This window comes from Nicotiana tabacum, chromosome 22, assembly GCF_000715075.1.
Source record: "Nicotiana tabacum cultivar K326 chromosome 22, ASM71507v2, whole genome shotgun sequence".
Lineage (NCBI taxonomy): Eukaryota > Viridiplantae > Streptophyta > Magnoliopsida > Solanales > Solanaceae > Nicotiana > Nicotiana tabacum.
Window position 1 is genome coordinate 33,824,678 of NC_134101.1, and position 10,690 is coordinate 33,835,367.

Genomic DNA, 10,690 nt, shown 5'->3' on the forward strand with positions numbered 1-10,690 from the left:
CAGACGGTACAGAATGAAACTGAATCCAGAAAAAAATGTGCATTCGGTGTGGCCTCGGGAAAACTCCTAGGTTTCCTGGTATCATAGCGAGGGATCGAGGTCAACCCTGATCAAATCAAAGCCATCGAAGGAATACCAGAATACCTAACCACCGAAAAATAGGTTCAGAGGTTAGCTGGCCATATCGCCACCTTTAAGATTCATTTTGCGATCATCGGAAAAGTGTCACAGATTCTTCGGCAAACTCATGAAGGATAACGACCTCCAATGGACTTCTGAGTGAGTCCAAGCCCTGAAGGAATTAAAAGCATATTTGTTATTACCACCATTACTTTCAAAACCAGAGTCGGGGGAACATCTCCTCGTCTACCTCACTGTATCCGAAGTAGCTGTGAGCGTAGTCCTGGTCCGAGAAAACGAAGGTACATAGTATCCCATCTATTACATTAGCAAAACACTAGTAGACGCTGAGACGAGATACCCTCACCTTGAAAAATTGGCTCTGGCCTTAGTCGTAGCTTCATGAAAGCTTAGACCATATTTCCAATGTCACTCCATCTCGATCGTCTCGACTTTCCCCCTTAGGAGCATTTTGTATAAACCCGAGCTATCGGACAGGTTGGCCAAATGGGCCATCGAATTGAGCGAGCACAATATCACATACCAGCCGCGAACAATGATAAAGTCACAAGTCCTTACAGACTTCGTCGCTGACTTCAGCGCAAAAATAATGCCCAAAGTCGAAAAAGAAGTCATCCACGCTTCTCCCCAAACACAAGACCTCTGGGTCCTATACACTGATGGTATATCCAAAGCGTCAGGTTCCGGATTGGGACTCATACTCGAAGTCCCAACCGGCGAAGTGATTTGTTAGTCCATACGGTACCCGGACATGACTAACAATGAGGCCGAGTATGAGGCCGTAATTGTAGGGCTGAGACTAGCACTCAAATACAGGGCGAAACGTCTAAGACTACGTTGTGATTCTCAACTCGTTGTCAGCCAAGTCAGAGGAACTTTCCAAATCAAGGAACAAAGGTTGCAAAAGTACCAAACCGAAATCTGCAAGTTGGTGTTCGAGTTCGACGAATGCCAACTCGACCAAATCCCCCGAACACAGAATATCGAGGCAGACGTCCTCGCCAAGTTAGCCGCAGCCACCAAAAATATTGCAACCGGGGATAGAAGTGTAGTTCACCTTCTCAACTCATCAATAGACCTAATCGAGGTAAGAACCATAAACCTGACTTGGGACTGGTGCAACTGTATTGTCACATGTTTGTAGGACGACGTACTCCTAGGTGATAAAAAAGAAACCAAGAAACTAAGAATTCAAACAGCCAGGTATAGCATCATCCACAACGACCCGTATGAGAGAACGTACGACGGCCCTCTAGCGAAATGCTTGGGCCCAAATCAACGTGACACATTCTTGAAGAGGTCCATGAAGGCCATTGCGGAGCTCATTCCGGCAATCGGGATTTGGTCAGATGCCTCATACGGACAGGGTATTTACTGGCCTACCATGAAAAAAGAGGCCGCAGATTTCGTGAAAAAAATGCGAGCAATGACAAAAGTATGCCCCAATGATTCCCCAAGCAGGAGAACACCTCCACTCAGTCACTTCCCCTTGGCCGTTCATCAAATGGGGAATGGACATCGTAGGCCCCCTCCCGGCATAACGAGGTAACATACCATTCCTTTTGGTTTTGACTGACTATTTCTCTAAATGGGTAGAAGCAGGAACATTCGCCCAAATACGTGAACAGAAAGTGATTCTCCTTCATATGGAAAAACATTGTATGTCTATTTGGCCTCCCCAAAGAGATCGGCTGCGACAACAGACTCCAATTTACAGGAAAGAAGATCGCTAAAGTTTTTGAAAAATTGTATATCAAAAGAATACTCTTAACGCCATGTCATCTCGTGGGCAACAGACAAGCATAGTCCTCCAACAAGTCGATATTGAACATCATGGAGAAAATATTTTAAGATGCCAAAAGGGTTGTGGCCGAAAATATTACTAGAAGTACTCTGGGCCTACCGAACAATACTGAAGACAAGCACATGAGAGACACCTTACTCATTAGTCTATGGGACTGATGCGGTAATACTGGTCAAAGTCGGGGAGCCCAGCCTAAGATACTCCCACGAGAGCGGACCAAGGAACGATGAAAGAAGAAGGCAAGAGCTCGACGAATCGAAAAACGAAGAGATATGACCTACGTAAGGATAATCGCCCAAAAACAACAAGCAGAACGCTATTATAACAAAAAGGCAAAGGTCAAGCCATTCAAAGTCGGGGACTACATTTTTAAGGCTAAAACACAAGCAAGCAAAGACCCACGGGAAGGTAAACTGGGAGCAAATTGGGACGACCCATACAAAATCATGACAATAACGAACAAATGGTCATTCCAATTAGAAATAATGGAAGGAAAGCTACTACCAAACAACTGGAATATTACCCACCTCAAGTACTTTAACTTTTAAGAGATAAAGCGTCCCCCAAGTCGTACTCCTTTTCCCCTCACTTGAGTTTTGTCTTAATTGGGTTTTCTCAAGGAGGTTTTCAACGAGGCGACAAAGGGGACATTTCAGGTCGAAGTGCGCACAAACGGAGGCATAGGACGGCTAGTTCATTGCCCGACCTCTCAAGTCTTTTCCAAGTCGACCAATAAAGGGACTAGATAAACTTGGACCGGAACGCCAGCCAATGCCCGAAAAAAGATGTAAATCTCTCTAAATGTATGAACAAATCACAAATGCATGATGTTTATTTCTATTTCTCCGGATATACAACCAAGGCAACGTTGCCTTAAAGTTCACAATGTCGACAAATGCCGCACCTAGAGGCATATCTTTTTAAACATAGGTTATATTCTACCTCGCTCAAATTAACACCTAACTGGCCCTCGACCATAACTCAACATAGGTTATATTCGACCTTGCTCGAATTAACACCTAACTGGCCCTCGACCATAACTCAACATAGGTTATATTCGGCCTCACTCGAATTAACACCTAACTGGCCCTTGGACATAACTAAACATAGGTTATATTTGACCTTGCTTGAATCAACACCTAACTGGCCCTCAGCCATAACTCAACATAGGTTGTATTCGACCTCGCTCGAATTAACACCTAACTGGCCCTCGGCCATAACTCAACATAGGTTATATTCGACCTCACTCGAATTAACACCTAACTGGCCCTCGATCATAACTCAACATTAGGTTATATTCGACCTCACTCGAATTAACACCTAACTGGCCCTCGGCCATAACTCAACATATGTTATATTTGACCTCGCTCGAATAAACACCTAACTGGCCCTTGGTCATAACTGAACATAGGTTATATTCGACCTCGTTCAAATTAACATCTAACTGGCCCTCAGCCATAATTAAATATAGGACATGTTCGACTTCGTTCGAACTAACATCTACTGGCCCTCGGCCATAATCAAACTTTGGTTTTGGTTCGACCCCGTTCGAACTAACACCTGCTGATCCTCGGCCGTAATTAAACTTAGGAAGTGTTCAACCTTATTCAAGCTAAATGATTAAGGCTAAGAAAATTAAAAATTATACAAGCGCAAATCGGAGAAAATGAGTCAGGTACGAGCAACAAAATCGTCACTTCATACTTAGAATATTTTTTCAAAGGCTTGTAAAGACGCCTACAAAAAATGCACAAGTTTGCAGCAAAATAAATGAAGGTAAAGAAAAGAACTATTGGTCTTCACCAGGACCATCAGTGCCATCGGCTTGACCAGCTATCTCCTCACCATCACAACCGCCCTCAGGGTACGTGTCCTCGTACTAGGCATCCTCTTCAATTTGATCCACATCTGTGTCTCTCACATCGCCACCGGTCTCGGCGTAGCAGGATCATATTCACAAGCAATTCGAGCTTCACGGGCCTTAACACGAGCATCTTCAAGGGCGTCCCCAGGAACAGACCCTGCCACATGCAAATCTCGGAACACATCCAACTAGGCTTCATCGTGAATCCATTCCTCATACAAGCCCAGGGGAACATTTGGGAAATCTGAAGTATAAGAAGATAACGGTCGGGCAAGCATTTGAGCCTTCTCGGCCTCTAAGGCGGCCACCTGGTCCTAAAGGAGGGAGTTGCCTTTCTCCAACTCCCCAATCTTCTCATCAAGCCACTCTTCTTTAAGCCTAGCCGTCTCCAAGTCATTTTTTCGCTTAGAGCGAAGAATACGGATCACTACCTCCAAAGCTTCCTCCTTCCTCAGAGCCCCCAACCGAGCAAACTCAGATTTCTCAAGGTCCTCTGCCTTCTCGACGACCTCACCACTTAGAGCATCCGCTCTGAATTACCACTCCTCAAGTTGGGCACGCAGAGAAACCACCTGTGCTTGGAGGTCGCCACACTGGGCTTCGACCCCCTGCTAACCTCAAGCTATTCCTGTTTATTTCTTAGCGTCCCCTCGAGGACGTTACACTTTTCGATGACCCTCACCAGCTTGTCATCTTTCCCCTTTGGTTCATCTCGAAGAGCTTAGGAATTGTCGCTCTCACCAAACCGCCTACAAATTTCCCCGTGCTTGCCACGATACTCAAAATATTTTCGCTACAACTTCATAAAAATTGACTTACGCTGCTCCTCTCTTCGGGCACTTTCAATTTCTAAGATCACGATCTGTAAAAGAAAGAAAAAGAAAATAGGCAGAGTAAGAACAAACCCTAAACATTAAGCATAACGAACATAAGTGTCGAAAAACTTACACTGAGAGCGAGGCCGGCTATGCTCCTCGATAAGGTAGTATCTTTCAGATCTTGGAGAGTTCGACTCTTTGCTTTGGAACAAAGGGGACCGAGGGTAGGAACAAGGTTCTCAGCATCTTTTAATAAATCTCGATCTATGGGGATCACAATAGTCCGCATGGACCCCTCTAGTCTCACCTCCAGTTGGGTAAATCCCTTCTCTATCATCCTCGTCTCGTTAGCATCGAGATCAAAACACATCTCGTAGCCATCCTCGGCAATGACTTTGCCTCTCCCCTTGGCCGGCAAAGATGCATCGTTAGCTGGCTGCGAAGTTGACGGCCCCTCCGACTATAAATTATTAGAAGTCACAACGGCCGGCCATTCAGCTCCTACTGCCGCAAAAGGAAGAGGTATGTCCTGAATGGCCTTCGCCAATATCGGAACATCAGATGCCAGTTCAACGTCGTCCTCAAGTATTATGGTCACCGTCTCACAGATGAAAAAATCATCCTTTGCTGAATCCACAGCCCGGGCAAACCCATCACCAACATCCACCGATCTTCTCTTACGGGGACCAAATTCTCACCGCTTGGCGATGACTCCCCCTTCTCGTCCACTAGATGGTGCAAAAGGAAAGCTGAAGCTCCGCTGTCGAAATATCCACAAGCGGAGAAAAAACTAATGTTGAGAAGCAGTAGATAGGGTTGACGATCGAGTAGACCTGGCCGCAGTTGAGGAAGTAACAAAAGCAGATGATCGAGCAGGTCTAGCTGCGGTTACAGCAGGAATAGACGCCAAAGAGGAGGCAACCTTTCTCTTACAAAATGCAGGAGGAGGAGCCTTCGAACTCCTCGAAGATCCTCGGGCTGAAAAAGAAAAAATCAAATCAGGTTATCATCACCACCAAGAGAAAACTACAATAAGTAGGCGACCATGAGGCCAAACCAGCAAAAACATATACAGATAAACTCACCGTCCAAGGAAGGAGCAGACCCGAACTTCTTGAAAAAGCCCGGCCACTCACGAATTCCCACGATGTGAGGCAGAATCCGGCCACCTCTGTCAGAAATGTTCCCGACCAAGGGAGGGGGCGTAGTATTGGTTGCAGAAGGAAGGGACAAAATTTCAGGGCCAATGACTAAAGCAGACAGATCAAATGTTTTAACAAAAGAATAATAGATACTCACGAGTGTAGTTAAAAGTCTCAGGGAAGCCGTCCGTGTTGGCCACCACGTCTTCGGTTCTAACAAAGAAGAAGTTGTGCTAGAACTGACGATTTGCCTTGTCGTCCATATTCACCACCAGGCATTTGCCTCCTTGATGGCGAAGGTTCAACATTGTCCCCTATAGAAACTACGGGTGATGAGATGCATCAGATGCCAAAGTGTGTTCTCGACCCCGGCTAACTCCGCAAATTTAGTAAGCATCCTGATGAGCTTATAGATATATGGGGCGAATTGAGCGGGGCACACGCCATAGTAGCGACAATATTCCTCCGCCCATGGGAGAAGAGGAAGAGCATAGCCTACTTGGAAGGGATATGCATAGAATGCACAATACCCGAGGAGGTGGATTTGTACTACATCATGCCATGCTGAGACCAAATCGATGCGGGCAGGAATGTTGAATTTTGCCCTAAGCTCTGCTAGATCGGCCTCTTTCATCGCTGACTCAAAAACCTCGGGCTCGTCTTCAGATGCCTTCGAAAAATCAGACCTAACTTTCTCGCTGCGAGGAATTATTTTCTCCACCGTTGGAAAGTTCTCATCTTCAATGGTGATAGAGACGCCATCAGCGTGAGGAGGTATAAGCACCGCCAAAGGGACATGGTCAGTTCCCACACCGGAACCAGAGGATACATTAACCATATTTTCGATGAGAGAAAGGACATTCAGGCAAAGAAGGATTAGAAGCAACAAGAAGCACTAAGACCAGGAAAAAAGACTCACAACAAGGGAGGAAGGAGAAGAAATCACAAGGTTTGTTTAGAAAAACACGTAAAGAACAAATGGATGTCATCACATCTGCATATAAGAGTTCGGGCATCAAAACCAAAAGATTATGCCATAATTACGCAACACTGGAATCAAAATGACAGCTCCAACTGACAGTTACACGGGAAACGATGCAAAGTCATAATTACGCATGATGTCATGACGTCATTCTAACGCAGAAACGACGCCCCCAAAAGTTGCGACTCATGAAAGGCCACATTGCCAGCTCGGCCCAAACTTAATTGCCCAACTCACTCGTCCACTCTCCTCGACCATAACCAACAAAGTCCACTAATCGAGGTCGTCTGAGTACGACCTTAATAAGCAGAGGGACTAATTGTATAGGTTAAAATCTACCACAGAACATTTAGGGCGAGGAAGTATTGAGGAAAAATCAGTCAAGATCGATCGGAAAATGGCGAAGCTCGTGGTCAGGATGCCTATGATGGTCGAGGACAAGGTCCGTGGAAAGAATCGTAACGGCTAGTTTTTAGAATAGGATAATAGAGGGGATATTCTAAAGAATATTCTCTGCACATGTATTATTAGGGTTTGGTGGGGATATTTCTCATATAAAGAGGACAACAGAGAAGGAAAAAGGGTATGTAATATTGAGGTGATGAGAACAGATTTCTGAAAAAGATTCTCTCTCTAGCAAAGATACAAACATTACCTTTTCATCAAGAATCCATACTTTTTCATTAGATCCAAAAATAGTTTGAACATTCTAGGATTTATCTGTCACTCATCATTATCAGGAGGAACAACCATCTAGTTTATTCTTCATTGGGTGAATCACTCCTCCTATTTACTTAAATGTCATTTATTGCTATTTATTGCTAGTTAATCCTCCATTATTTCTCATACTTTTTGGAATATTTAATATTTGTTATTTTCTATAACCCACTATATCTACCCCATATTATCCAAACTTTCAGGATTCTCATTTAGAGATATTTTCATTAACTAGGTTTAACCCTTCATAATATAAACACAATAGTTTTAACCGGAAGTTAAAATTTTTGGTCAAACAGTAATGGGTTGGCATCAAGTAAGAACTATAGAACAAAGAAAAAGCTAAACTTGTAAATCAATTGAGTTTTATTATTAAGCCTTACAATCTAGTGATATCAGTAGAAGTCTCTCGATCTATAACATAACCAAAATGGTTAAGTTTGGATTTGGTTAAGTACTATCTCTTTCTATAAGTTACATCTAACAAAGTTAAAGAGAAGGACTTGCTGCAAAATTTGATATATTTAGCTTATTTTGCTAATATTAGTATTTTGTTAATTCAGACTGAAATACACTATAGAAAGAATGAGCTGACTCCAGTCTTGGCTTACCATATTCTCCTACATTTACTGGTTACCATATTCTTTGTCTTATCTTATAATCACGGGAAGTTTCCAAAAGTTTCTTTCAAATTTGTCTTTGCGATATTAAAAATTGGTTTTTTTATAAAATAAAGACAGTAAAGTAAAGACAAGTATAGAGAGAAACTAATATATTATTCAAACTTCAAACTTCTGTATATAATGAACTGAATTCTCCTCTATTTATAGAAGAAAGGAAGCTATTGTATAAGCTGCTATTGCAAGCTGCTGTGTAAGCTGCTACTGCAAGTTGCTGTGTAAGCTGCTACTCTAAGCTGTTGTGCCAGATATAGATAATCTTCTACCATGGGTAATATTTATCCATAACGGAGTACCGAAAGGATAAGCTTCTTCCGGAGGCTTATTTCCAATAGAGTACTAAATAGATAAATATATTTACGGCGGAGTCTCATATGGATAAGCTTCTTCAGGAAGCTTATTTACAACGGAGTACTAAATGAACATCCATAATATAATATATTTATAACACTCCCCCTTGGATATTCATTAAAAGATAATGTGCCTCATTAAAACCTTACTAGGAAAAAATCCTGTGGGAAAAAAATCCTAGTGAAGGAAAAAGAGTACACATATTTAGTAATACGCATTGCTAGCTGCCTCATTAAAAATCTTATAAGGAAAACCCTGTGGGAAAAAACCTTAGTAAGGAAAAAAGAGTATATCGCGTATTTTACTTCCCCTGATGAAAACCTTGTTTCAAATATTTAAGTCTCCGCATTCCAATCTTGTATACCATCTTCTCAAAAGTTGAAGTTGGTAAAGATTTAGTGAATAAATCTGCCGGATTGTCACTTGAACGGATTTGTTGCACATCAATGTCACCATTTTTTTGAAGATTGTGTGTGTAGAATAATTTTGGTGAAATGTGCTTCATTCTATCTCCTTTTATAAATCCTCCCTTCAATTGAGCTATGCATGCAACATTGTCCTCGTATAAAATTGTAGATCTTTTATCACATTCCAAACCACATTTTTCTTGAATAAAATGAATCACTAATCTCAACCATACGCATTCCCTACTTACTTCATGAATAGCTATTATCTCAGCATGATTTGAAGAAGTAGCAACAATATATTACTTTGTGGAGCGCCATGATATGACGGTACCTCCATATGTAAATACGTACCTGGTTTGAGATCGTGCTTTATGGGGATCAGATAAATAACTTGCATCTACATAACCAATAAGATTTGCACTACCTTTGTTAGCATAAAACAAACCCATATCAAGAGTTCCCTTTAAATATCGCAAAATATGCTTAATCTCATTCCAATGTCTCTTTGTAGGAGAAGAGCTATATCTTGCTAGTAAATTAACAGAAAATGCTATGTCAGGCCTTGTAGCATTAGCAAGATACATAAGTGCACCAATTGCACTGAGATATGGTGTTTCAGGACCAAGGAGTTCCTCTTCCTCTTCTGGAGGTCGGAACGGGTCCTTATTCACTTCAAGTGATCGAACTACTCAATGGGTGCGCTTTGTCCATGTAAAAGCGTTTTAAGACCCTTTCTGTATAGGCAGATTGATGGATAAAGATCCCGTCTGCTAAATGTTCAATTTGCAGACCAAGACAAAGTTTTGTCTTTCCAAGATCTTTCATCTCAAATTCTTTCTTAAGATATTCAATTGTCTTTTGGAGCTCTTCTGAAGTTCCAACAAGATTTATGTCATCAACATAAACAGCAAGTATAACAAATTCTGAAGCCATTTTTTTTATAAAAATACATGGACAATTAACATCATTTATGTAACCCGCTTTCAGCAAATATTCACTGAGGCGATTATATCACATGCGCCCAGATTGCTTTAAACCGTACAAAAATCTTTGTAATCTGATTGAATACATTTCCCGAGATTTTGAATATGCTTCAGGCATTTTAAATCCTTCAAGGATTTTCATGTAAATTTCATTATCAAGTGACTCGTACAGATAAGCTGTAACCACATCCATTAGATGTATTTCAAGCCTTTCACGTAAGGCTAAACTGATGAGATATCGAAATGTTATGGCATCCATAACAGGTCAATATGTTTCTTCATAATCGACTCTAGGTCGTTGTGAGAATCCTTATGCGACAAGGCAAGCCTTGTATTTTTCAACTTCATTTTTGTCATTCCTTTTTTGCACAAAAACCCATTTATGACCAACTGATTTTATACCGGCAGGTGTTTGGACTACTGGTCCAAAGACCTCTCTTTTAGCAAGTGAGTTCAATTCTGATTAAATTGCCCCTTGCCATTTTGGCCAATCAAATCTTTGTCGACATTCTTCGACAGATCGGGGTTCAAAATCCTCACTATCTTGCATAATGTTAAGTGCAACATTATAAGCAAAAATATTATCCACCACTATTTCAGATCGATTTAAATTAATCTTATCACCAGTAAAACTTATTAAAAGTTCCTCACTCACTTGAGTCTCGGGTTCATTGATTTCTTCAGGAATCTCACAACTAATCAGATCTTGGGTCTCTTCAGGAGATCCCTTCATAATATCATTTTGATCATTTGTCAATTTGTTTTTCTAGGATTTCGATCCTTAGAACCCAAATGTCTACC